Source organism: Ascaphus truei, unplaced genomic scaffold (assembly GCF_040206685.1).
Source record: "Ascaphus truei isolate aAscTru1 unplaced genomic scaffold, aAscTru1.hap1 HAP1_SCAFFOLD_903, whole genome shotgun sequence".
NCBI classification, from domain to species: domain Eukaryota; kingdom Metazoa; phylum Chordata; class Amphibia; order Anura; family Ascaphidae; genus Ascaphus; species Ascaphus truei.
The window spans coordinates 23,212-50,791 of NW_027457242.1; the positions used below are offsets into that span (position 1 = coordinate 23,212).

A 27,580-nucleotide genomic window follows, 5' to 3' on the forward strand; every position below is an offset into this window, starting at 1 on the left:
CTAGCACTATAAGTGCTATAATGAAAACACTTGGGTGAAAAAAAGAAAAATACTTTTAACCATTAAGTTTTTTTCTCATTATGGCTTTTAAAAAATATATTCATACCCATAATTACTTGCACTTTTATGTTTATTATTATTCCTGTATGTTTAATAAATGGGCATCAAAGTGTCAAGGACCAAATAATACCTCTCTTAAAATGTTATTGTTGAGTTTTCCCTAGCTGAGGATGTTTGAGCTCATTCATATGTATTTTTATTCATGTCAATTTTATGCCATTATTTATTTTATTATATTTATTTAAAATATCTTTTACCCCAGGAGCTGACAGTCTACCCATTTCACATGCTGGGAGGAGGTAAACTTAGGTCATATAGTGTTATACCACTGAATTTATTTGCACCAATCACCATCTATAGACATTGCACTCCCAGTGTATAAATTGGGGGCTGTTCCCCATCTGGGGTATCTCAGATGAAGTCACCTAGTGGCGAAATGCATTACGAGTTAGTGTTGGAGCATTTGGCACCAGCTAGCATGAGCTAGAACCCGTTGCCTTAGCTGCAGCACTCCTAGGCTGTGCAGAGGCATCCTGTATGATCACAGAGCTTTGTCAGCTGTTTGGAGACCAGCTACTGCGGGCCCAGGGAATCCCTTTCCTGATACAGGAAGTAGTCATATGTTTTTAAACGTATTGCGAGGGAGTGGGGGCTTCTATATATGTCTTGGGGCTTTTTTTATATGAATTGGAGGGGTTTTATGTGCATTGGGGAGGTGGGTGGTTGTGTGAATTTGGGGGTTGCAGATTTTTTTGTATGTATTTGGGGGTGGGAATTTTTTTGCATTGGGGTGGTTTTTTTTTGGCATATATTTTGTGGGTGGAATTATGTGAGGGAGAGGGAATTGAGTCAGAGTGTTGTAATTGATGGAAGGGTGAGAGGAGAGAGGGGGAGAGAGAGTGAGGAAAAGAGGGAGTAGGGGTAAGAAATACATGTGAGGGGGGGTAGGTTTAGAGGGAGAGTTGGGTAATTGATGGCGGGGGAGAGTGAGAGGTGAGACAGAGGGAAGAAAAATACATGGGAAAAGGGAGGGAAATAGAGAGGGCCTACAAAGTGTAAAATGGGGGGGTTTGCGAGGTGTGAAATAGGCCTTGCAACACTACCATTTGAGTAAAAGTTGTGCCCTAAAAAAAATGTCATGGTAGGTGTGCTATGGGGTAGGAAGGGGGGCCTGATCCTTGCATTTGTCCTGGGCCCCAAGATTTCTGCTGGCGGCCCTACTGACAAGGGATTCCTCAAATTGGGCCCAGCAGAAGCTACTTCCCAAGCAAGCAATTGCCTTTTTATATTATTTGTTCTGCTTTTTACTATTACCAGTATATATATGTAAACATCGCCAAAAGAAGGGTCGTGCGGTCACTGCTGTATTTCATCTCCTGTCTGCACCGCTGATAAGAGGCATAGAGGAATTTGTGAGGGCGGACCCTCGCTCTCGCAGAGGGGAGGGGTTTGATGTCTGTCTGTGTGTGTGTGTGTGTGTGAGAGGGAGAGAGAGAGTGTGTGTGTAAGAGGGAGAGTGTGTGTGTGTGTGTGTGTGTGTGTGTGTGTGTGTGTGTGTGTGTGTGTGTGTGTGTGTGTGTGTGTCACCCACCCTGTTTCCCTCTGTCTCACTTTCTGTCGCCCTCTGTCTCACTTTCTGTCACCCTCTGTCTCACTTTCTGTCACCCTCTGTTTCCCCCTGTCACCCTCTGTCTCACCCTGTCACCCTCTGTCTCACCCTGTCACCCTGTGTCACACCATGTCACCCATTTTCTCCCTGTCAACCTCTGTATCTCTCGGTATCACCCTGTCATTCTCTGTCTCACCCTGTCACCCTCTGCCTCACCCTGTCACCCTCTGCCTCACCCTGTCACCCTCTGCCTCACCCTATCTCACACACTCTCTGTGTCTCACACACTCTCTGTGTCTCACACACTCTCTGTGTCACACACACACGCACACTCTCTCTGTGTCACACACACACTCTTAACAAGGACTAATTGTAGTATAATGTAATACAATAAATAAACATGTCAAAAACGAATGTTGTTCTTACTAGGAATTTATTCAATTTTTTTTAAAGCGGGCCTGGGGCGGGGCTAGGTGATGAGTAGATTTTTTTGTTCAGCGAGTAGATTTTTGGGTGATTTGTCAACCACAATATATATATATATATATATATATATATGTAGAGGTATCAGTACCGTGTTAGCCGAGCTTCAATAATCAAAAAAATAAATCGATGATACCGTTCTGTGGCTAACGAAATGCTTTTATTTGTGCGAGCTTTCGAGATACACTGATCTCTTCTTCCGGCGATGTTACAATGAATGAAGCAAAAGGTAAACTTAAAAACAGTGTCTCTTGGAATGTTATCTGTGCTGTTCCTTCCCCTGGTGTGGATGTGTTTTATGGCTATATATATATGTAAGGGGGCCACTCCCGGCTTCCCTGATGTTCCTTTGCCCCTTGCCTTACCCCTGTGGCAGTGGGGGAAGGGGATGGCGACTTTTCCCAGTTGGCGCCGCTATCTGTGCCGGCGCCGTCGGGGGCCCTGATGCTCAAGCATGCGCAGATAGCCACAGCGGCCATGTTGTGTTTGGTGCGAGGTTCGCGCAATACGCAGAGGTTGGCAAGGGTAGTGGTGGCCATTACAAGTGTACAGGAGATCTGGTAGGTTGCGCAGGTGCAGTTATGTGTAGCGGTGGCCACTACAGCTTTGCACAGGTGCAGTAGAGACCGCGCACACAGTCCCCATAGGAAAGAGGTTCTGAGTGGACTACATCCCCCAGCAGCCTCTGGTGAATGCCCTATGTTCCCTGTCACCTGCAACCAACCAGCCACTGAGACTTGCAGATTCTCTGCAGCAGGGAATTTGATACATTGTTTTGTGCAGTCAGGAAGCAGACTGGGAAGCACATGAGTGAGTGAGACTTAGGGGACAAAGGGGGAAAGAAGGTGGGCAGAGAGCTGCGAGATTCTGCCCTAGGCCAGAAATCCCCAGGCTAGAGTTGAGGCCCTGACTTCCCACTAGTGAGGGTGGGTGGTCACAGGGACAGGCCCTAGTACAGGAACCTGTCACTTTAGAGAGAGAGAGAAGTGAAGGAAGCAGAGACTGTCGCAGCACCATTACAGAGGTTTAGGATCAGACCTCTTCAAGCACAGCAGCAACCAACCGGGTGGGATCGCCCTGGAAGGTAACCCTGACGTATCTTCACCGTCGGATCCTTTGCGAAGTCTGTTTGCAGGTCCTAGCGCTGGAGCGCTCGGCAGGTAACATCCATAAGTGCACCAACTATAAATCAGTACATAGTGGCTGTGCAGTCACACACACACATACCTTATTTTGGGGGTGGGGTTGTGGTGTGGGGAGTTGGACATGGTGTGGGTACACGGTGAGGGGTTGCATCCTGCGAGACACGTGAGTTACTGTGTCTCCTAGAAGAGAGACACTTAATGTATGACATGCATAGTTATGTTACTGTTAGAAAAGTCACTGTTCTTTTATATGCTGTGTGCGTGATATTATATTATTGTCCTGTGAGGAACAACTCCCGCTCTGCTTGGAGCCATCACAGGTGGAGGCGCTGCACCATATAGTATTGTTCAGGAGGATACACCCCAGGCTCTCATTGGCGGAGGCTCAGGCCTCCTGTGAGCCTCACAGGTAAAGCACCACACTGGGTAATACATATAGCTCCCCTCACATGCACCCTATCTGCGATTGGGTGGGGGAATATGGGTTACATATATATATTATATATATATAGTACCGACACACTTTATTCGAGTGTGGCCGGTACCGCAAGCCGGGAGATTTCCCGGCTTGCTAGTGGCCGCCCCTCGGCGTGCCGCGCGTCATAGACGCGCGGTCACGCGTCTTCGGGAGCGTGCGCCCCCTGCACGCGCGTCCAGGGGCTCCCCGAGGGAGCCCTGGTGTCCCGCGATCGCGGGACAGCGGCAGGGGGTTCCGGGGGACCCGGCGGACCCGGCAGCGGTAGGGAGAGCGCCCCGATCGGAGGGCGCTCTTCCGCTGCTTCGGCGCGCGCCCGTCACTCTCGGGCGCGCGCCAGGCTACTGCTGCGGCCAAGAACGGGCAAATGCTCGAATAAACTTGGCCGCAGCAGTATATATATATATATATATATATATATATATATATATATATATATATATACTTATTATTAGGCTATAACTGCAGCACTGATTATTGTGCTACCTAGTTCTTGTTGGTTCTTAATAGATTGCTATGAGGGATATTGTTATATGCACTTATGATATAATACACCTCATTTAGCAATCAGGACGCCACACTCCATATATTTTAGCACCCTCCCCATCAGTTACATATGTTGCTGGTACCATGGTTTTTTACCTCACTACTTCTTATTGGGACTCACACTGGTACTGTCATTTAGCGCATGAATATTTATTTTGTTCTAACAAAATTAACACAGTATAGGAAAATATGCATTTGTCAGAGGGAAAGGCCAATAATCTGGAGTCAGGTCACCCTAATGTATATTAAAAATAAACACAGGCCTGTCTGATACTCCCTGATATTATAAAGTAAAGAGGCCACTCTATAATAAATATTTACACAGGCCTTTTTAAGTCTGTCCCTAATAATCTGTAATCAGGAGGTCATTATAAGTGTTAAACAGTAGTGGTTCTGTGATATTAAAGTGACAATCCCATACAAGTTTAATTCAGCCCAAATCCACACAATAATGTTAATAAATGCATTATAAATATCACATGACCATATGTATACTGGCTTAGTTCATGGCTGTGTTATTACATCATTACATGTGTAATTAAATCCGTGACATTCTCAGGCTCCCCCCTTCTGTGACAATCATACAGCCGGGCCGTTACATTGCAACACACTAATCCCGCCCCTAGTGACATCACGTGATCAGTAACCAGTCAGAGAAGCTAGCAGGCAAAGAACTACATTTCCCACAATGCACCTCGTGGAGTGTGGCTAGCAGCTACACCTTCTCTCACTAGTTTGTCTCCTGCGAGCTTCCGTACACAGCGTCTTGTTAGAGTGGGGCGTGGACATGTGTAAACTTCAATGGTGGGAAAATGAGACAGTTTTAGCTGCTAGCTGAGCAGTGGTACAGCGCTCTGTAGAAGGCGCTCTCAGTCGGGTGAGTGATTTTTCAATGTGTGTGTTTATTTTATTTCATTTCTCATTTTACTTTCACTTTAAGTACTGCATGCTTATTTTTTTCTTTGGGCATTTATGGATTTAAGTGCTCTGTGAGGCGATTCCTCCATTGAAGGAGGAGCTATGAGGCCAACCTATCACAGCTACTGTACCATCTTCAGTTGCTTTCAGTATACTGATTAATCCACGGCACAGAATATGCAACTTCAAATACATCTATCAACTGTCTATATGTTAAGCCCCCGGACAAGCATTTGCTTGTTAGTTATACACTAGTTTCATACAAGCACTTCACACAGGGGGCTTCAACTTAGGTAGTACTTGACCGGCCGGTCTGAGTGTTCTCATTTCCATATATTTCTTGCCTCTACACTTTATTTACATACTTTGTACTTATTACTGCAGTGTAGCATTTTTCCCCACACCTTAAGGTTCAGTTTATAACAGCTTTGTAGGTCACCACTGCTCCTCATTTTAACCATTTATGTGTATGTGATTAATAAACCTTTATTGATACAATTTGTGTATGTTAGAGTGCTATTCAGGGGATTCTTTTTTTCTGTGTTAGTTTTCATATGTGTGTGTGTGTGTGTGTGTGTGTGTGTGTGTGTGTGTGTGTATATATATGTATATATTTATGTATATATATTTGTGTGTGTGTGACCTTGGGCAAGTCACTTCATATCCTCTGTGCCTCAGGCACCAATGTCATAGATTATAGCTCTATGGGGCAGGGACTTGTGTCTGCAAAATGTCTCTGTATAGCGCTACGTAAAACTAGCAGCGCTTTAAAAGAACATGCTGTTATTATTATTATATATAAATGTGTATGTATTTATTTATATAGCACTATTAATGTATATAGCGTTTCACAGTAGTAATACATGTGAAAATCCTATAAATAACAAATACAAATATCAGGTCATGGGAATAAGTGATTTGGACATAAAAGTAACATTTCGGAAGTGTGGACAACTAATACATCTTGTAGATTGCCTTTACAGTGTGATGTCATTGATTCAGTAGATTGTGTGCAGACCAGGACTGCAGTACAGTGTCACTCACATGGATGACTTGCGTGGTAGAAGCTCAAGAACAAGGATGTCAAACTCCAGTCCTCGAGGGCAGCAAACAGGCCAGGTTTTCAGGATATCCCTACTGAAAACCTGGCCTGTTTGGGACCCTCGAGGACTGGAGTTTGACATGCATGCTCTAGAAGGAGCACAGCTGTGGGTGGGAGGTGGATTTGCTTTGCATCAAATGGTTTGGAGCAAGGTTTATTGTATGTATTATCATAATAACAATGCAATGCTTAACTTTTATTTCAGGAGGGATGACTGCAGAACAGAAGTGAATATTGAAGCCATGTGTTCCTTTTCTTGCAAAAGAGAAAATTTGAAGGACAGTTGAAGAGAAGGAAAATTACTACACAGAGACAGATAAGCAATGTGTATATTTCTCATTTACCATTTAGTATTTGTCGTTTTATTGACTCCACACAATCCGGCTGCTACGGGTTTCACATTGAATATTTTCATCTCTACTCTACCCCTTCCTGTGATCTGAACCATGCAAGTTTTCGTTGATTCAATACATCATGAGTAGAGGGTGGCTACAGTATGAAGTAAAGACCCAAGGACCACATCTACTACCATTCATAACAAGAACATGTGCAGTAGCGCACAGCTGCAGTTCTATGTGATTGTTATGAAAGGTTGAGGTGGTTCAATTCTATGAATCTGGAGTGGGATGGATCCTGTTTGCATCATATGGTTTCATCTAGGCCAGTAGATTATATAACTCTCAGTACAGGTTACACATGGCATCAGTATTAGTGATTTAAAGAGGAGGAAAGCTTCAATGTGGAGAACAAAGCCAAGTAATGTTGAAGTTACTCCTTTTACCATTTACTTGGTCAGTCTGTACTGTCTACTCTCCACACAGCTGCTAAGGATCTTCCATTTTAAATACTTTCACCTCCTATTCTGCACTGCTTTGCTGCCCATTATTCAGAGATGCGTTCCAGTCATGTTTACCACTCTGAATCTCTCTGCAGTCATTGGTTCAGCACATCATGGGTAGAGCATGGCTACAGATACAGCAAGCTATTATTATTTTACCGGCTGATCATCCATAATATTGCATTAAAACATAGAATATCACTTAATTTCCAAAAGATTCAGTGATGCTGATAATGCAGAATCTCACAACATTTCCCATCATAATGCCATAATGCACAAGTGGGAGAAATAATCCTTGCTATATCTGTACATTGTGTGACGTATTACCTCCATGACCAATGAGAGCAAGTACATCTTCTGTATAGAGCGGCTGTGTTATGATGCAGTTATTGATCATCATTGACATAATCACAAGAATCTTATGCAAAGGGAAATTGTCCGCAGCGAAGTGAGATTTCAGCCCCCAAACGTCTGTAATATTAATGCAATGTCTTACTTTTGTTGCAGTGAACACTGAAGAGACGGATCTACTACAACACTGTACAGGATGAGCATACGCTACAAGCAGCAAAATGATCTTGCAGTTGACAGTATGTTGTTCTGGTAATGTGCACAATTATTATTTATGGGCTACACACCACAGTGCTGGACATATTCTGTTAACTTCAACTCTACTCCTAACATGGAGATGTCTTCCTGGTGTTACTGATTCAGTACATCATATGCACAGTGTGGTTATGATATGATGGATTGATTTAATGAACCCACCAACCAATGATGACATCTGCATCATCTTCTGTAAAGTGCAGCTACAGCATGATATTATCAGCATTTGGTGCGGTATAATCAGAGGTATCTATGTGCTTTTGTGCCTGTTTTAAGTCCTCCAGCTTAACGCCCCTACACCTCCCACTACACAGGCATACTTACTTATGCATACACTGACATCTGGCATACCTACACACACCCCAGGGCCACTTCCTTCCCCTGATGTCAGGGAGAGGATGGGCATGCAGAGTGCAGTAAGTCTCCACGTTACTCTGGCCAACAGTCTTGGCCTACCTCCAGCATCTGTCACCCACAACATCTGTTCCCTCCTTGTAAAGTGCTGAACTATCTCACCTGGGTCAGTGCTATAGCTGATCACAGTGCCCGATCAGGATGTCACTGTGACAGGCAGCAGTGCAGATTGACCGGTCAATCAATGCAGTGCCGCAACATATGCACTAAATGAGATTTCCGTGCCCCCAGTCAGGTTACTCCCTGGGCAGTGACCCTGCTCACACCCTCCCCTAGTTCCACCTCTGATCACAATTATCTCTCTTGGAGAGTGTAGCAAATTGGAGTTGGGGGAATCTCACCTCTGCCATGCATGGTCACAATCTGGGCACAGGACCCAAATAGTGGGCAATGTGGCACTTCTTACAGTAGAGAATAAGTAACTTTATTCTTCACTTGTGTATTAAGGACCTTATTTGCATTAAATTCAGTCCACATGGGACCAAGACTTTCTGGCTTACTGAACAAAGTGGAATTGTTTCGTAGAGGGTGGAGAATTGTATTTTATCTGAAATTACCCCCTCTGCACAAAATACAAACAATTATACCCATACAAGTACCTTGTGGAAGTTGTTGCCCTCTATCTTCCTGTGGTCTCTCCCTGTTTCTCACCGTGCCTCCTCCCATTTCCTTGCACCTCTGCGTCTCCGCATATATCCCTATACTCAGAGCCGGCTCCGGTCAGTGACATGGGATGCCCAAATATGAGCATACCCATATATGGGCATCCATGCCACTGACCGGAGCCCGCTCTGTTGCGGATATGGAGAGAGACTGGGAGATTTACATCCCCTTATAATTCATATGGTGCATAGTACCGGCACGTATTGTTTTACCGGTACTGTGTACCTTCCTACTTTCACACTGGTACAGTATATGCTGCAGTGGGACTGAGAGGGATATATTGGTAACACATAGTCATTGTTGGGGGAATTCAATCCATTTTGAAAATAGTAATGAAATGTTTTTTACTTTTCTTTTTTTTCAGTAATGAAGAATGAAACATTTCTGTTAAAATTGAATTGGAGGTGAACTGGATTCATCATCAACTCTGCACCAGTGTGAATTGATGTTCTTTAATGTTCTGATAAGGTACATGCAACATCTCTTCCTCAACCCCTGCACCACTCTCTGCCTCTTGCCTCTCTCTCTCCACCTCCCTGCTAAGTGTATTAACCCATCTAATGTAATCCACATTCCATGTCTCACTTTACTCTTCACTTCTCACGTGCCCTCTGGAATGACTGCTCTCTGACTAACAAGGTCTATTTGTACATGACCTCTTCTGCTCTCATCATCCACCACCTCTCATTCCCCTCACCCCTGTCCTACTCGATACCTCAGCTTAATTGAACTCTCTCCTCTGACATCTACCCTTATCTCTAACCTCTCCTCACTTTCTGCTTAAACTAACTATCTTGTTAACTTTTACAATGCTATCATCTCCTCCTCCTCCCTCCTCCTCCTCCCTCCTCCATCATATATATGCCCCTTCTAGGCTCTGACCCACTCATCCCTCTAAGGCCATGATTATCATGGGCACATGCTTGGTCATCCACAGTGTGTGCGAGCGATGCAGAGCCGCCTCGGACCTCAGTGCAGGGATTGCTGCATACCCCCAGCATCTGTCACCCACAAACAATACACACACTAATACTCCCCACAATACACACTATAATACCTCCTCAATACTAATCTCCCCAATAATATTATAGCTCCAAACACAATATACACAACACCCTTACACAAGATACACAATCTAGTACTCTCCTCTGCACCTCTACACACAATATAATACTCCCACACACACAATATACACACTACCCTCCTACCCCCATAAAATACAACCAATAATACACACATACTTTGTGGATGTTGGGACCAGCTCCCGGCATGCACCAGTGAAAGAGAGAGGCCCGCAGAAGCTCGGAAGAACTCCCTCCATCCGTGCCTTCCTCCGTTTCACATCTTCTCCCTGTCTCTCTCCCTCCCTTTCCTTGCATCTCCCTGCGTCTTTACGTATACCCAGTCAGTGACGGCTCTGGTCACGTGATGCCTTAATATGGGCTTATCCATATATGTTCATCCACGTCACTAATGTGATGCCCGCACTGTTGCGGAGCTGGTACTTACGACGGGCACTTATTGTTTTATCAGTACTGCGTACCTGACTCTACCGGCCTACTTTCAACACTAGTACAATATGTGCTTCACTACGAGTGAGTGGGGAATATTGGCATCACACAGTCACTGTTGAATATGCCATTCAATCCATTTTGAAAATAGTAATGCAATGTGGTTTTGTTTTGTTTGCTTTTTGCAGTAATGAAGAATGGAAAAGTTATATTAAAATTAAATTGGAGGGGGACTAGATTCAGCATTTCATCATGAACTCTGCACTTGTGAGAATTTAACTTCTTGAATACCCTGACAGGTACACGCAACATTAAGACTATAATCTGCTGTGCAAGCTTTCGTGCTATACCTCCCCCTCAGGTTTTGATTTATACATTTGCTCCCTCAATTCATGTCCTCTAATATTTGAAAGCTCTCTCCTAGCATTTTCTCTTTACCACAGAACGTCATCCCAATGTAACCTCTCTCTTGTTCTTTCTGCTTGCTGTTTCCTCACTCCTCTGTTAAACTTTTCTAATTTCTCTAACTTCCACACTCCTGCTTTTATCCACATGTTCTCCTCTTTCCTTCCCCTACCTTTGCATGTGTCTACACACTGCACCATTTGTACAGACCTCTATTGCAGCTATTTCTGCACTGCTCAATGAAAAGCACTCTTTAATATCCTATTCTCTGTGCCCCCTCTCTCTGCGCCCCCTCTTTTGGCGCCTCCTCTCTCTGCGCCCCCTCTCTCTGCGCCTATCTGTCTCATTCTCTCTACGTCCCTCTCTCTCTACATAGAGCTATCTCTGTCTCTCTCTACACCTATCTCTGTGTCTCCTTCTATGTTTGCTGATGTGTGGGATATCTCTTATAATCTTGAACCTGCTCATATACACATCGGGCCTCCCTGCCTCTGCCTCCCTGCTAAGAGTGTTAACCTATCTAATGTAATCCACATTCCTTTCCTTACTTTTCTCTTCCCTTCTCCTATGCCATCTGGAATGTCCGTTCTCTGACTAACAAGGCTCTAGTTGTACATGACCTCTTCTGCTCTCATCATTCACAATCAGTCATTCCCCTCACCCCATCTTACCTGTCCCACTGATTTGCCTCTGCTTAATTAAACTCTCCTCTGACATCTACTCTAACCTCTCTGCTCTCTCTCTCTTTCCGCTTAAACTAACAATCTTATTAACTCTTACAATGCTATCCTCCTATCTATATGCCCCCTCTAGGCTCTGACACACTTGTCCCTCTAGCCCACACCCTTGGCTAAATTCCCAAACATGTTCATCACACTTCCACTCGCTGTTCTTAATGCCTATGAAGGAAATCACACAATTGATATTTGATTTTTCTACAGTAAAAATGTCTCCAGTCCTGTATAAAGCTGCTCTCTGGGGCCAAACCACACTACTTTTTTTTCACATTCATCAACACTCAAATTTAATTTACGCTGTCTTTTTTTCCCTGTATTTGACTCCCTCCACTAACCTTCTCCTCACACTTGCCATCCTTCCTTCACTTCTCCTCAAGCATTTGACTACTTCAGAGGCAAGGTGGATGCCACCCACAAGGAGATTCCTTCTGTCCCTTCCCCCTTCTCTCCTTCTACCTAATTCTCCTTCTGCATTTGACTCCTTTTCTTCTCTTACAGAGCTGGAAGCTAATCATCTTCTCTTCTCCCTCTACCACATGCCCTCTAGATCGTATCCCCTCACACCTTACTGCATCTCTTAGTCCCCACTCTCACCCACATCTTCAATTCCTCCCTATTCTCTGGCTCTTTACCCTCTTACTTTAAGCCTGTAGTGGTCACCCTTTTCTCAGAAACAACCTACACCCTATGTGCCTTACTAACTACCGCCCTGTATCCCTCCTGCTGTTTGTCTCCTAATTGCTAGAATGTCAACATTCTTAAATCACATTCCCTCCTGGATCCTTTACAACCTGCCTTTCGTACAGCTCGTTCTACAGACTGTGCTTAAAGCAAATTCCCAAGGTCACTTTTCCCTACTAATCCTACTTGATCTATCTGCTGCGTTTGATGCTCTCAATCACTCTCCTCCTTCATATTCTAAACTCTCTCTTGGTATCCGTAACACAGTTCTATCCTGGTTTTCATCATAACTTTCCTGTCACACATTCTCCATCTCTGTTGCTAACATGTCTTCGTCTTCTATTGATCTGTCTGTGGGTATACATCAGGGCTCTGTTCTGAGATCTCTCTTTCTCTCTACATACTATCATTTGGTGACCTCATCAACTCTTTGTGACAATCCTATAAATAACAAATACAAATATCAGGTCATGGGAATAAGTGATTTGGACATAAAAGTAACATTTCGGAAGTGTGGACAACTAATACATCTTGTAGATTGCCTTTACAGTGTGATGTCATTGATTCAGTAGATTGTGTGCAGACCAGGACTGCAGTACAGTGTCACTCACATGGATGACTTGCGTGGTAGAAGCTCAAGAACAAGGATGTCAAACTCCAGTCCTTGAGGGCAGCAAACAGGCCAGGTTTTCAGGATATCCCTACTGAAAACCTGGCCTGTTTGGGACCCTCGAGGACTGGAGTTTGACATGCATGCTCTAGAAGGAGCACAGCTGTGGGTGGGAGGTGGATTTGCTTTGCATCAAATGGTTTGGAGCAAGGTTTATTGTATGTATTATCATAATAACAATGCAATGCTTAACTTTTATTTCAGGAGGGATGACTGCAGAACAGAAGTGAATATTGAAGCCATGTGTTCCTTTTCTTGCAAAAGAGAAAATTTGAAGGACAGTTGAAGAGAAGGAAAATTACTACACAGAGACAGATAAGCAATGTGTATATTTCTCATTTACCATTTAGTATTTGTCGTTTTATTGACTCCACACAATCCGGCTGCTACGGGTTTCACATAGAATATTTTCATCTCTACTCTACCCCTTCCTGTGATCTGAACCATGCAAGTTTTCGTTGATTCAATACATCATGAGTAGAGGGTGGCTACAGTATGAAGTAAAGACCCAAGGACCACATCTACTACCATTCATAACAAGAACATGTGCAGTAGCGCACAGCTGCAGTTCTATGTGATTGTTATGAAAGGTTGAGGTGGTTCAATTCTATGAATCTGGAGTGGGATGGATCCTGTTTGCATCATATGGTTTCATCTAGGCCAGTAGATTATATAACTCTCAGTACAGGTTACACATGGCATCAGTATTAGTGATTTAAAGAGGAGGAAAGCTTCAATGTGGAGAACAAAGCCAAGTAATGTTGAAGTTACTCCTTTTACCATTTACTTGGTCAGTCTGTACTGTCTACTCTCCACACAGCTGCTAAGGATCTTCCATTTTAAATACTTTCACCTCCTATTCTGCACTGCTTTGCTGCCCATTATTCAGAGATGCGTTCCAGTCATGTTTAGCACTCTGAATCTCTCTGCAGTCATTGGTTCAGCACATCATGGGTAGAGCATGGCTACAGATGCAGCAAGCTATTATTATTTTACCGGCTGATCATCCATAATATTGCATTAAAACATAGAATATCACTTAATTTCCAAAAGATTCAGTGATGCTGATAATGCAGAATCTCACAACATTTCCCATCATAATGCCATAATGCACAAGTGGGAGAAATAATCCTTGCTATATCTGTACATTGTGTGACGTATTACCTCCATGACCAATGAGAGCAAGTACATCTTCTGTATAGAGCGGCTGTGTTATGATGCAGTTATTGATCATCATTGACATAATCACAAGAATCTTATGCAAAGGGAAATTGTCGGCAGCGAAGTGAGATTTCAGCCCCCAAACGTCTGTAATATTAATGCAATGTCTTACTTTTGTTGCAGTGAACACTGAAGAGACGGATCTACTACAACACTGTACAGGATGAGCATACGCTACAAGCAGCAAAATGATCTTGCAGTTGACAGTATGTTGTTCTGGTAATGTGCACAATTATTATTTATGGGCTACACACCACAGTGCTGGACATATTCTGTTAACTTCAACTCTACTCCTAACATGGAGATGTCTTCCTGGTGTTACTGATTCAGTACATCATATGCACAGTGTGGTTATGATATGATGGATTGATTTAATGAACCCACCAACCAATGATGACATCTGCATCATCTTCTGTAAAGTGCAGCTACAGCATGATATTATCAGCATTTGGTGCGGTATAATCAGAGGTATCTATGTGCTTTTGTGCCTGTTTTAAGTCCTCCAGCTTAACGCCCCTACACCTCCCACTACACAGGCATACTTACTTATGCATACACTGACATCTGGCATACCTACACACACCCCAGGGCCACTTCCTTCCCCTGATGTCAGGGAGAGGATGGGCATGCAGAGTGCAGTAAGTCTCCACGTTACTCTGGCCAACAGTCTTGGCCTACCTCCAGCATCTGTCACCCACAACATCTGTTCCCTCCTTGTAAAGTGCTGAACTATCTCACCTGGGTCAGTGCTATAGCTGATCACAGTGCCCGATCAGGATGTCACTGTGACAGGCAGCAGTGCAGATTGACCGGTCAATCAATGCAGTGCCGCAACATATGCACTAAATGAGATTTCCGTGCCCCCAGTCAGGTTACTCCCTGGGCAGTGACCCTGCTCACACCCTCCCCTAGTTCCACCTCTGATCACAATTATCTCTCTTGGAGAGTGTAGCAAATTGGAGTTGGGGGAATCTCACCTCTGCCATGCATGGTCACAATCTGGGCACAGGACCCAAATAGTGGGCAATGTGGCACTTCTTACAGTAGAGAATAAGTAACTTTATTCTTTACTTGTGTATTAAGGACCTTATTTGCATTAAATTCAGTCCACATGGGACCAAGACTTTCTGGCTTACTGAACAAAGTGGAATTGTTTCGTAGAGGGTGGAGAATTGTATTTTATCTGAAATTACCCCCTCTGTACAAAATACAAACAATTATACCCATACAAGTACCTTGTGGAAGTTGTTGCCCTCTATCTTCCTGTGGTCTCTCCCTGTTTCTCACCGTGCCTCCTCCCATTTCCTTGCACCTCTGCGTCTCCGCATATATTCCTATACTCAGAGCCGGCTCCGGTCAGTGACATGGGATGCCCAAATATGAGCATACCCATATATGGGCATCCATGCCACTGACCGGAGCCCGCTCTGTTGCGGATATGGAGAGAGACTGGGAGATTTACATCCCCTTATAATTCATATGGTGCATAGTACCGGCACGTATTGTTTTACCGGTACTGTGTACCTTCCTACTTTCACACTGGTACAGTATATGCTGCAGTGGGACTGAGAGGGATATATTGGTAACACATAGTCATTGTTGGGGGAATTCAATCCATTTTGAAAATAGTAATGAAATGTTTTTTACTTTTCTTTTTTTTCAGTAATGAAGAATGAAACATTTCTGTTAAAATTGAATTGGAGGTGAACTGGATTCATCATCAACTCTGCACCAGTGTGAATTGATGTTCTTTAATGTTCTGATAAGGTACATGCAACATCTCTTCCTCAACCCCTGCACCACTCTCTGCCTCTTGCCTCTCTCTCTCCACCTCCCTGCTAAGTGTATTAACCCATCTAATGTAATCCACATTCCATGTCTCACTTTACTCTTCACTTCTCACGTGCCCTCTGGAATGACTGCTCTCTGACTAACAAGGTCTATTTGTACATGACCTCTTCTGCTCTCATCCACCACCTCTCATTCCCCTCACCCCTGTCCTACTCGATACCTCAGCTTAATTGAACTCTCTCCTCTGACATCTACCCTTATCTCTAACCTCTCCTCACTTTCTGCTTAAACTAACTATCTTGTTAACTTTTACAATGCTATCATCTCCTCCCTCCTCCTCCCTCCTCCATCATATATATGCCCCTTCTAGGCTCTGACACACTCATCCCTCTAAGGCCATGATTATCATGGGCACATGCTTGGTCATCCACAGTGTGTGCGAGCGATGCAGAGCCGCCTCGGACCTCAGTGCAGGGATTGCTGCATACCCCCAGCATCTGTCACCCACAAACAATACACACACTAATACTCCCCACAATACACACTATAATACCTCCTCAATACTAATCTCCCCAATAATATTATAGCTCCAAACACAATATACACAACACCGTTACACAAGATACACAATCTAGTACTCTCCTCTGCACCTCTACACACAATATAATACTCCCACACACACAATATACACACTACCCTCCTACCCCCATAAAATACAACCAATAATACACACATACTTTGTGGATGTTGGGACCAGCTCCCGGCATGCACCAGTGAAAGAGAGAGGCCCGCAGAAGCTCGGAAGAACTCCCTCCATCCGTGCCTTCCTCCGTTTCACATCTTCTCCCTGTCTCTCTCCCTCCCTTTCCTTGCATCTCCCTGCGTCTTTACGTATACCCAGTCAGTGACGGCTCTGGTCACGTGATGCCTTAATATGGGCTTATCCATATATGTTCATCCACGTCACTAATGTGATGCCCGCACTGTTGCGGAGCTGGTACTTACGACGGGCACTTATTGTTTTATCAGTACTGCGTACCTGACTCTACCGGCCTACTTTCAACACTAGTACAATATGTGCTTCACTACGAGTGAGTGGGGAATATTGGCATCACACAGTCACTGTTGAATATGCCATTCAATCCATTTTGAAAATAGTAATGCAATGTGGTTTTGTTTTGTTTGCTTTTTGCAGTAATGAAGAATGGAAAAGTTATATTAAAATTAAATTGGAGGGGGACTAGATTCAGCATTTCATCATGAACTCTGCACTTGTGAGAATTTAACTTCTTGAATACCCTGACAGGTACACGCAACATTAAGACTATAATCTGCTGTGCAAGCTTTCGTGCTATACCTCCCCCTCAGGTTTTGATTTATACATTTGCTCCCTCAATTCATGTCCTCTAATATTTGAAAGCTCTCTCCTAGCATTTTCTCTTTACCACAGAACGTCATCCCAATGTAACCTCTCTCTTGTTCTTTCTGCTTGCTGTTTCCTCACTCCTCTGTTAAACTTTTCTAATTTCTCTAACTTCCACACTCCTGCTTTTATCCACATGTTCTCCTCTTTCCTTCCCCTACCTTTGCATGTGTCTACACACTGCACCATTTGTACAGACCTCTATTGCAGCTATTTCTGCACTGCTCAATGAAAAGCACTCTTTAATATCCTATTCTCTGTGCCCCCTCTCTCTGCGCCCCCTCTTTTGGCGCCTCCTCTCTCTGCGCCCCCTCTCTCTGCGCCTATCTGTCTCATTCTCTCTACGTCCCTCTCTCTCTACATAGAGCTATCTCTGTCTCTCTCTACACCTATCTCTGTGTCTCCTTCTATGTTTGCTGATGTGTGGGATATCTCTTATAATCTTGAACCTGCTCATATACACATCGGGCCTCCCTGCCTCTGCCTCCCTGCTAAGAGTGTTAACCTATCTAATGTAATCCACGTTCCTTTCCTTACTTTTCTCTTCCCTTCTCCTATGCCATCTGGAATGTCCGTTCTCTGACTAACAAGGCTCTAGTTGTACATGACCTCTTCTGCTCTCATCATTCACAATCAGTCATTCCCCTCACCCCATCTTACCTGTCCCACTGATTTGCCTCTGCTTAATTAAACTCTCCTCTGACATCTACTCTAACCTCTCTGCTCTCTCTCTCTTTCCGCTTAAACTAACAATCTTATTAACTCTTACAATGCTATCCTCCTATCTATATGCCCCCTCTAGGCTCTGACACACTTGTCCCTCTAGCCCACACCCTTGGCTAAATTCCCAAACATGTTCATCACACTTCCACTCGCTGTTCTTAATGCCTATGAAGGAAATCACACAATTGATATTTGATTTTTCTACAGTAAAAATGTCTCCAGTCCTGTATAAAGCTGCTCTCTGGGGCCAAACCACACTACTTTTTTTTCACATTCATCAACACTCAAATTTAATTTACGCTGTCTTTTTTTCCCTGTATTTGACTCCCTCCACTAACCTTCTCCTCACACTTGCCATCCTTCCTTCACTTCTCCTCAAGCATTTGACTACTTCAGAGGCAAGGTGGATGCCACCCACAAGGAGATTCCTTCTGTCCCTTCCCCCTTCTCTCCTTCTACCTAATTCTCCTTCTGCATTTGACTCCTTTTCTTCTCTTACAGAGCTGGAAGCTAATCATCTTCTCTTCTCCCTCTACCACATGCCCTCTAGATCGTATCCCCTCACACCTTACTGCATCTCTTAGTCCCCACTCTCACCCACATCTTCAATTCCTCCCTATTCTCTGGCTCTTTACCCTCTTACTTTAAGCCTGTAGTGGTCACCCTTTTCTCAGAAACAACCTACACCCTATGTGCCTTACTAACTACCGCCCTGTATCCCTCCTGCTGTTTGTCTCCTAATTGCTAGAATGTCAACATTCTTAAATCACATTCCCTCCTGGATCCTTTACAACCTGCCTTTCGTACAGCTCGTTCTACAGACTGTGCTTAAAGCAAATTCCCAAGGTCACTTTTCCCTACTAATCCTACTTGATCTATCTGCTGCGTTTGATGCTCTCAATCACTCTCCTCCTTCATATTCTAAACTCTCTCTTGGTATCCGTAACACAGTTCTATCCTGGTTTTCATCATAACTTTCCTGTCACACATTCTCCATCTCTGTTGCTAACATGTCTTCGTCTTCTATTGATCTGTCTGTGGGTATACATCAGGGCTCTGTTCTGAGATCTCTCTTTCTCTCTACATACTATCATTTGGTGACCTCATCAACTCTTTGTGACAATCCTATAAATAACAAATACAAATATCAGGTCATGGGAATAAGTGATTTGGACATAAAAGTAACATTTCGGAAGTGTGGACAACTAATACATCTTGTAGATTGCCTTTACAGTGTGATGTCATTGATTCAGTAGATTGTGTGCAGACCAGGACTGCAGTACAGTGTCACTCACATGGATGACTTGCGTGGTAGAAGCTCAAGAACAAGGATGTCAAACTCCAGTCCTTGAGGGCAGCAAACAGGCCAGGTTTTCAGGATATCCCTACTGAAAACCTGGCCTGTTTGGGACCCTCGAGGACTGGAGTTTGACATGCATGCTCTAGAAGGAGCACAGCTGTGGGTGGGAGGTGGATTTGCTTTGCATCAAATGGTTTGGAGCAAGGTTTATTGTATGTATTATCATAATAACAATGCAATGCTTAACTTTTATTTCAGGAGGGATGACTGCAGAACAGAAGTGAATATTGAAGCCATGTGTTCCTTTTCTTGCAAAAGAGAAAATTTGAAGGACAGTTGAAGAGAAGGAAAATTACTACACAGAGACAGATAAGCAATGTGTATATTTCTCATTTACCATTTAGTATTTGTCGTTTTATTGACTCCACACAATCCGGCTGCTACGGGTTTCACATTGAATATTTTCATCTCTACTCTACCCCTTCCTGTGATCTGAACCATGCAAGTTTTCGTTGATTCAATACATCATGAGTAGAGGGTGGCTACAGTATGAAGTAAAGACCCAAGGACCACATCTACTACCATTCATAACAAGAACATGTGCAGTAGCGCACAGCTGCAGTTCTATGTGATTGTTATGAAAGGTTGAGGTGGTTCAATTCTATGAATCTGGAGTGGGATGGATCCTGTTTGCATCATATGGTTTCATCTAGGCCAGTAGATTATATAACTCTCAGTACAGGTTACACATGGCATCAGTATTAGTGATTTAAAGAGGAGGAAAGCTTCAATGTGGAGAACAAAGCCAAGTAATGTTGAAGTTACTCCTTTTACCATTTACTTGGTCAGTCTGTACTGTCTACTCTCCACACAGCTGCTAAGGATCTTCCATTTTAAATACTTTCACCTCCTATTCTGCACTGCTTTGCTGCCCATTATTCAGAGATGCGTTCCAGTCATGTTTAGCACTCTGAATCTCTCTGCAGTCATTGGTTCAGCACATCATGGGTAGAGCATGGCTACAGATGCAGCAAGCTATTATTATTTTACCGGCTGATCATCCATAATATTGCATTAAAACATAGAATATCACTTAATTTCCAAAAGATTCAGTGATGCTGATAATGCAGAATCTCACAACATTTCCCATCATAATGCCATAATGCACAAGTGGGAGAAATAATCCTTGCTATATCTGTACATTGTGTGACGTATTACCTCCATGACCAATGAGAGCAAGTACATCTTCTGTATAGAGCGGCTGTGTTATGATGCAGTTATTGATCATCATTGACATAATCACAAGAATCTTATGCAAAGGGAAATTGTCCGCAGCGAAGTGAGATTTCAGCCCCCAAACGTCTGTAATATTAATGCAATGTCTTACTTTTGTTGCAGTGAACACTGAAGAGACGGATCTACTACAACACTGTACAGGATGAGCATACGCTACAAGCAGCAAAATGATCTTGCAGTTGACAGTATGTTGTTCTGGTAATGTGCACAATTATTATTTATGGGCTACACACCACAGTGCTGGACATATTCTGTTAACTTCAACTCTACTCCTAACATGGAGATGTCTTCCTGGTGTTACTGATTCAGTACATCATATGCACAGTGTGGTTATGATATGATGGATTGATTTAATGAACCCACCAACCAATGATGACATCTGCATCATCTTCTGTAAAGTGCAGCTACAGCATGATATTATCAGCATTTGGTGCGGTATAATCAGAGGTATCTATGTGCTTTTGTGCCTGTTTTAAGTCCTCCAGCTTAACGCCCCTACACCTCCCACTACACAGGCATACTTACTTATGCATACACTGACATCTGGCATACCTACACACACCCCAGGGCCACTTCCTTCCCCTGATGTCAGGGAGAGGATGGGCATGCAGAGTGCAGTAAGTCTCCACGTTACTCTGGCCAACAGTCTTGGCCTACCTCCAGCATCTGTCACCCACAACATCTGTTCCCTCCTTGTAAAGTGCTGAACTATCTCACCTGGGTCAGTGCTATAGGTGATCACAGTGCCCGATCAGGATGTCACTGTGACAGGCAGCAGTGCAGATTGACCGGTCAATCAATGCAGTGCCGCAACATATGCACTAAATGAGATTTCCGTGCCCCCAGTCAGGTTACTCCCTGGGCAGTGACCCTGCTCACACCCTCCCCTAGTTCCACCTCTGATCACAATTATCTCTCTTGGAGAGTGTAGCAAATTGGAGTTGGGGGAATCTCACCTCTGCCATGCATGGTCACAATCTGGGCACAGGACCCAAATAGTGGGCAATGTGGCACTTCTTACAGTAGAGAATAAGTAACTTTATTCTTTACTTGTGTATTAAGGACCTTATTTGCATTAAATTCAGTCCACATGGGACCAAGACTTTCTGGCTTACTGAACAAAGTGGAATTGTTTCGTAGAGGGTGGAGAATTGTATTTTATCTGAAATTACCCCCTCTGCACAAAATACAAACAATTATACCCATACAAGTACCTTGTGGAAGTTGTTGCCCTCTATCTTCCTGTGGTCTCTCCCTGTTTCTCACCGTGCCTCCTCCCATTTCCTTGCACCTCTGCGTCTCCGCATATATCCCTATACTCAGAGCCGGCTCCGGTCAGTGACATGGGATGCCCAAATATGAGCATACCCATATATGGGCATCCATGCCACTGACCGGAGCCCGCTCTGTTGCGGATATGGAGAGAGACTGGGAGATTTACATCCCCTTATAATTCATATGGTGCATAGTACCGGCACGTATTGTTTTACCGGTACTGTGTACCTTCCTACTTTCACACTGGTACAGTATATGCTGCAGTGGGACTGAGAGGGATATATTGGTAACACATAGTCATTGTTGGGGGAATTCAATCCATTTTGAAAATAGTAATGAAATGTTTTTTACTTTTCTTTTTTTTCAGTAATGAAGAATGAAACATTTCTGTTAAAATTGAATTGGAGGTGAACTGGATTCATCATCAACTCTGCACCAGTGTGAATTGATGTTCTTTAATGTTCTGATAAGGTACATGCAACATCTCTTCCTCAACCCCTGCACCACTCTCTGCCTCTTGCCTCTCTCTCTCCACCTCCCTGCTAAGCGTATTAACCCATCTAATGTAATCCACATTCCATGTCTCACTTTACTCTTCACTTCTCACGTGCCCTCTGGAATGACTGCTCTCTGACTAACAAGGTCTATTTGTACATGACCTCTTCTGCTCTCATCATCCACCACCTCTCATTCCCCTCACCCCTGTCCTACTCGATACCTCAGCTTCATTGAACTCTCTCCTCTGACATCTACCCTTATCTCTAACCTCTCCTCACTTTCTGCTTAAACTAACTATCTTGTTAACTTTTACAATGCTATCATCTCCTCCCTCCTCCTCCCTCCTCCATCATATATATGCCCCTTCTAGGCTCTGACACACTCATCCCTCTAAGGCCATGATTATCATGGGCACATGCTTGGTCGTCCACAGTGTGTGCGAGCGATGCAGAGCCGCCTCGGACCTCAGTGCAGGGATTGCTGCATACCCCCAGCATCTGTCACCCACAAACAATACACACACTAATACTCCCCACAATACACACTATAATACCTCCTCAATACTAATCTCCCCAATAATATTATAGCTCCAAACACAATATACACAACACCCTTACACAAGATACACAATCTAGTACTCTCCTCTGCACCTCTACACACAATATAATACTCCCACACACACAATATACACACTACCCTCCTACCCCCATAAAATACAACCAATAATACACACATACTTTGTGGATGTTGGGACCAGCTCCCAGCATGCACCAGTGAAAGAGAGAGGCCCGCAGAAGCTCGGAAGAACTCCCTCTCTCCATCTGTGCCTTCCTCCGTTTCACATCTTCTCCCTGTCTCTCTCTCTCCCTCCCTTTCCTTGCATCTCCCTGCGTCTTTACGTATACCCAGTCAGTGACGGCTCTGGTCACGTGATGCCTTAATATGGGCTTATCCATATATGTTCATCCACGTCACTAATGTGATGCCCGCACTGTTGCGGAGCTGGTACTTACGACGGGCACTTATTGTTTTATCAGTACTGCGTACCTGACTCTACCGGCCTACTTTCAACACTAGTACAATATGTGCTTCACTACGAGTGAGTGGGGACTATTGGCATCACACAGTCACTGTTGAATATGCCATTCAATCCATTTTGAAAATAGTAATGCAATGTGGTTTTGTTTTGTTTGCTTTTTGCAGTAATGAAGAATGGAAAAGTTATATTAAAATTAAATTGGAGGGGGACTAGATTCAGCATTTCATCATGAACTCTGCACTTGTGAGAATTTAACTTCTTGAATACCCTGACAGGTACACGCAACATTAAGACTATAATCTGCTGTGCAAGCTTTCGTGCTATACCTCCCCCTCAGGTTTTGATTTATACATTTGCTCCCTCAATTCATGTCCTCTAATATTTGAAAGCTCTCTCCTAGCATTTTCTCTTTACCACAGAACGTCATCCCAATGTAACCTCTCTCTTGTTCTTTCTGCTTGCTGTTTCCTCACTCCTCTGTTAAACTTTTCTAATTTCTCTAACTTCCACACTCCTGCTTTTATCCACATGTTCTCCTCTTTCCTTCCCCTACCTTTGCATGTGTCTACACACTGCACCATTTGTACAGACCTCTATTGCAGCTATTTCTGCACTGCTCAATGAAAAGCACTCTTTAATATCCTATTCTCTGTGCCCCCTCTCTCTGCGCCCCCTCTTTTGGCGCCTCCTCTCTCTGCGCCCCCTCTCTCTGCGCCTATCTGTCTCATTCTCTCTACGTCCCTCTCTCTCTACATAGAGCTATCTCTGTCTCTCTCTACACCTATCTCTGTGTCTCCTTCTATGTTTGCTGATGTGTGGGATATCTCTTATAATCTTGAACCTGCTCATATACACATCGGGCCTCCCTGCCTCTGCCTCCCTGCTAAGAGTGTTAACCTATCTAATGTAATCCACATTCCTTTCCTTACTTTTCTCTTCCCTTCTCCTATGCCATCTGGAATGTCCGTTCTCTGACTAACAAGGCTCTAGTTGTACATGACCTCTTCTGCTCTCATCATTCACAATCAGTCATTCCCCTCACCCCATCTTACCTGTCCCACTGATTTGCCTCTGCTTAATTAAACTCTCCTCTGACATCTACTCTAACCTCTCTGCTCTCTCTCTCTTTCCGCTTAAACTAACAATCTTATTAACTCTTACAATGCTATCCTCCTATCTATATGCCCCCTCTAGGCTCTGACACACTTGTCCCTCTAGCCCACACCCTTGGCTAAATTCCCAAACATGTTCATCACACTTCCACTCGCTGTTCTTAATGCCTATGAAGGAAATCACACAATTGATATTTGATTTTTCTACAGTAAAAATGTCTCCAGTCCTGTATAAAGCTGCTCTCTGGGGCCAAACCACACTACTTTTTTTTCACATTCATCAACACTCAAATTTAATTTACGCTGTCTTTTTTTCCCTGTATTTGACTCCCTCCACTAACCTTCTCCTCACACTTGCCATCCTTCCTTCACTTCTCCTCAAGCATTTGACTACTTCAGAGGCAAGGTGGATGCCACCCACAAGGAGATTCCTTCTGTCCCTTCCCCCTTCTCTCCTTCTACCTAATTCTCCTTCTGCATTTGACTCCTTTTCTTCTCTTACAGAGCTGGAAGCTAATCATCTTCTCTTCTCCCTCTACCACATGCCCTCTAGATCGTATCCCCTCACACCTTACTGCATCTCTTAGTCCCCACTCTCACCCACATCTTCAATTCCTCCCTATTCTCTGGCTCTTTACCCTCTTACTTTAAGCCTGTAGTGGTCACCCTTTTCTCAGAAACAACCTACACCCTATGTGCCTTACTAACTACCGCCCTGTATCCCTCCTGCTGTTTGTCTCCTAATTGCTAGAATGTCAACATTCTTAAATCACATTCCCTCCTGGATCCTTTACAACCTGCCTTTCGTACAGCTCGTTCTACAGACTGTGCTTAAAGCAAATTCCCAAGGTCACTTTTCCCTACTAATCCTACTTGATCTATCTGCTGCGTTTGATGCTCTCAATCACTCTCCTCCTTCATATTCTAAACTCTCTCTTGGTATCCGTAACACAGTTCTATCCTGGTTTTCATCATAACTTTCCTGTCACACATTCTCCATCTCTGTTGCTAACATGTCTTCGTCTTCTATTGATCTGTCTGTGGGTATACATCAGGGCTCTGTTCTGAGATCTCTCTTTCTCTCTACATACTATCATTTGGTGACCTCATCAACTCTTTGTGACAATCCTATAAATAACAAATACAAATATCAGGTCATGGGAATAAGTGATTTGGACATAAAAGTAACATTTCGGAAGTGTGGACAACTAATACATCTTGTAGATTGCCTTTACAGTGTGATGTCATTGATTCAGTAGATTGTGTGCAGACCAGGACTGCAGTACAGTGTCACTCACATGGATGACTTGCGTGGTAGAAGCTCAAGAACAAGGATGTCAAACTCCAGTCCTCGAGGGCAGCAAACAGGCCAGGTTTTCAGGATATCCCTACTGAAAACCTGGCCTGTTTGGGACCCTCGAGGACTGGAGTTTGACATGCATGCTCTAGAAGGAGCACAGCTGTGGGTGGGAGGTGGATTTGCTTTGCATCAAATGGTTTGGAGCAAGGTTTATTGTATGTATTATCATAATAACAATGCAATGCTTAACTTTTATTTCAGGAGGGATGACTGCAGAACAGAAGTGAATATTGAAGCCATGTGTACCTTTTCTTGCAAAAGAGAAAATTTGAAGGACAGTTGAAGAGAAGGAAAATTACTACACAGAGACAGATAAGCAATGTGTATATTTCTCATTTACCATTTAGTATTTGTCGTTTTATTGACTCCACACAATCCGGCTGCTACGGGTTTCACATTGAATATTTTCATCTCTACTCTACCCCTTCCTGTGATCTGAACCATGCAAGTTTTCGTTGATTCAATACATCATGAGTAGAGGGTGGCTACAGTATGAAGTAAAGACCCAAGGACCACATCTACTACCATTCATAACAAGAACATGTGCAGTAGCGCACAGCTGCAGTTCTATGTGATTGTTATGAAAGGTTGAGGTGGTTCAATTCTATGAATCTGGAGTGGGATGGATCCTGTTTGCATCATATGGTTTCATCTAGGCCAGTAGATTATATAACTCTCAGTACAGGTTACACATGGCATCAGTATTAGTGATTTAAAGAGGAGGAAAGCTTCAATGTGGAGAACAAAGCCAAGTAATGTTGAAGTTACTCCTTTTACCATTTACTTGGTCAGTCTGTACTGTCTACTCCCCACACAGCTGCTAAGGATCTTCCATTTTAAATACTTTCACCTCCTATTCTGCACTGCTTTGCTGCCCATTATTCAGAGATGCGTTCCAGTCATGTTTACCACTCTGAATCTCTCTGCAGTCATTGGTTCAGCACATCATGGGTAGAGCATGGCTACAGATACAGCAAGCTATTATTATTTTACCGGCTGATCATCCATAATATTGCATTAAAACATAGAATATCACTTAATTTCCAAAAGATTCAGTGATGCTGATAATGCAGAATCTCACAACATTTCCCATCATAATGCCATAATGCACCAGTGGGAGAAATAATCCTTGCTATATCTGTACATTGTGTGACGTATTACCTCCATGACCATTGAGAGCAAGTACATCTTCTGTATAGAGCGGCTGTGTTATGATGCAGTTATTGATCATCATTGACATAATCACAAGAATCTTATGCAAAGGGAAATTGTCCGCAGCGAAGTGAGATTTCAGCCCCCAAACGTCTGTAATATTAATGCAATGTCTTACTTTTGTTGCAGTGAACACTGAAGAGACGGATCTACTACAACACTGTACAGGATGAGCATACGCTACAAGCAGCAAAATGATCTTGCAGTTGACAGTATGTTGTTCTGGTAATGTGCACAATTATTATTTATGGGCTACACACCACAGTGCTGGACATATTCTGTTAACTTCAACTCTACTCCTAACATGGAGATGTCTTCCTGGTGTTACTGATTCAGTACATCATATGCACAGTGTGGTTATGATATGATGGATTGATTTAATGAACCCACCAACCAATGATGACATCTGCATCATCTTCTGTAAAGTGCAGCTACAGCATGATATTATCAGCATTTGGTGCGGTATA

At 43.5% G+C, this 27,580-nt stretch overlaps 2 long non-coding RNA genes across 2 annotated transcripts; both read left to right on the forward strand.

Moving 5' to 3' along the window:
• The first annotated feature begins 4,923 nt into the window (after nt 1-4,923).
• Nucleotides 4,924-7,779, forward strand: LOC142486491 (uncharacterized). The gene is made up of 3 exons (XR_012798985.1): nt 4,924-5,195; nt 6,544-6,663; nt 7,684-7,779. It is a non-coding gene; the product is annotated as an uncharacterized LOC142486491 (long non-coding RNA).
• A 15,818-nt stretch (nt 7,780-23,597) lies between these two features.
• Nucleotides 23,598-27,338, forward strand: LOC142486488 (uncharacterized). The gene is made up of 3 exons (XR_012798982.1): nt 23,598-23,704; nt 26,103-26,222; nt 27,243-27,338. It is a non-coding gene; the product is annotated as an uncharacterized LOC142486488 (long non-coding RNA).
• The last annotated feature ends 242 nt before the right edge of the window (nt 27,339-27,580 follow it).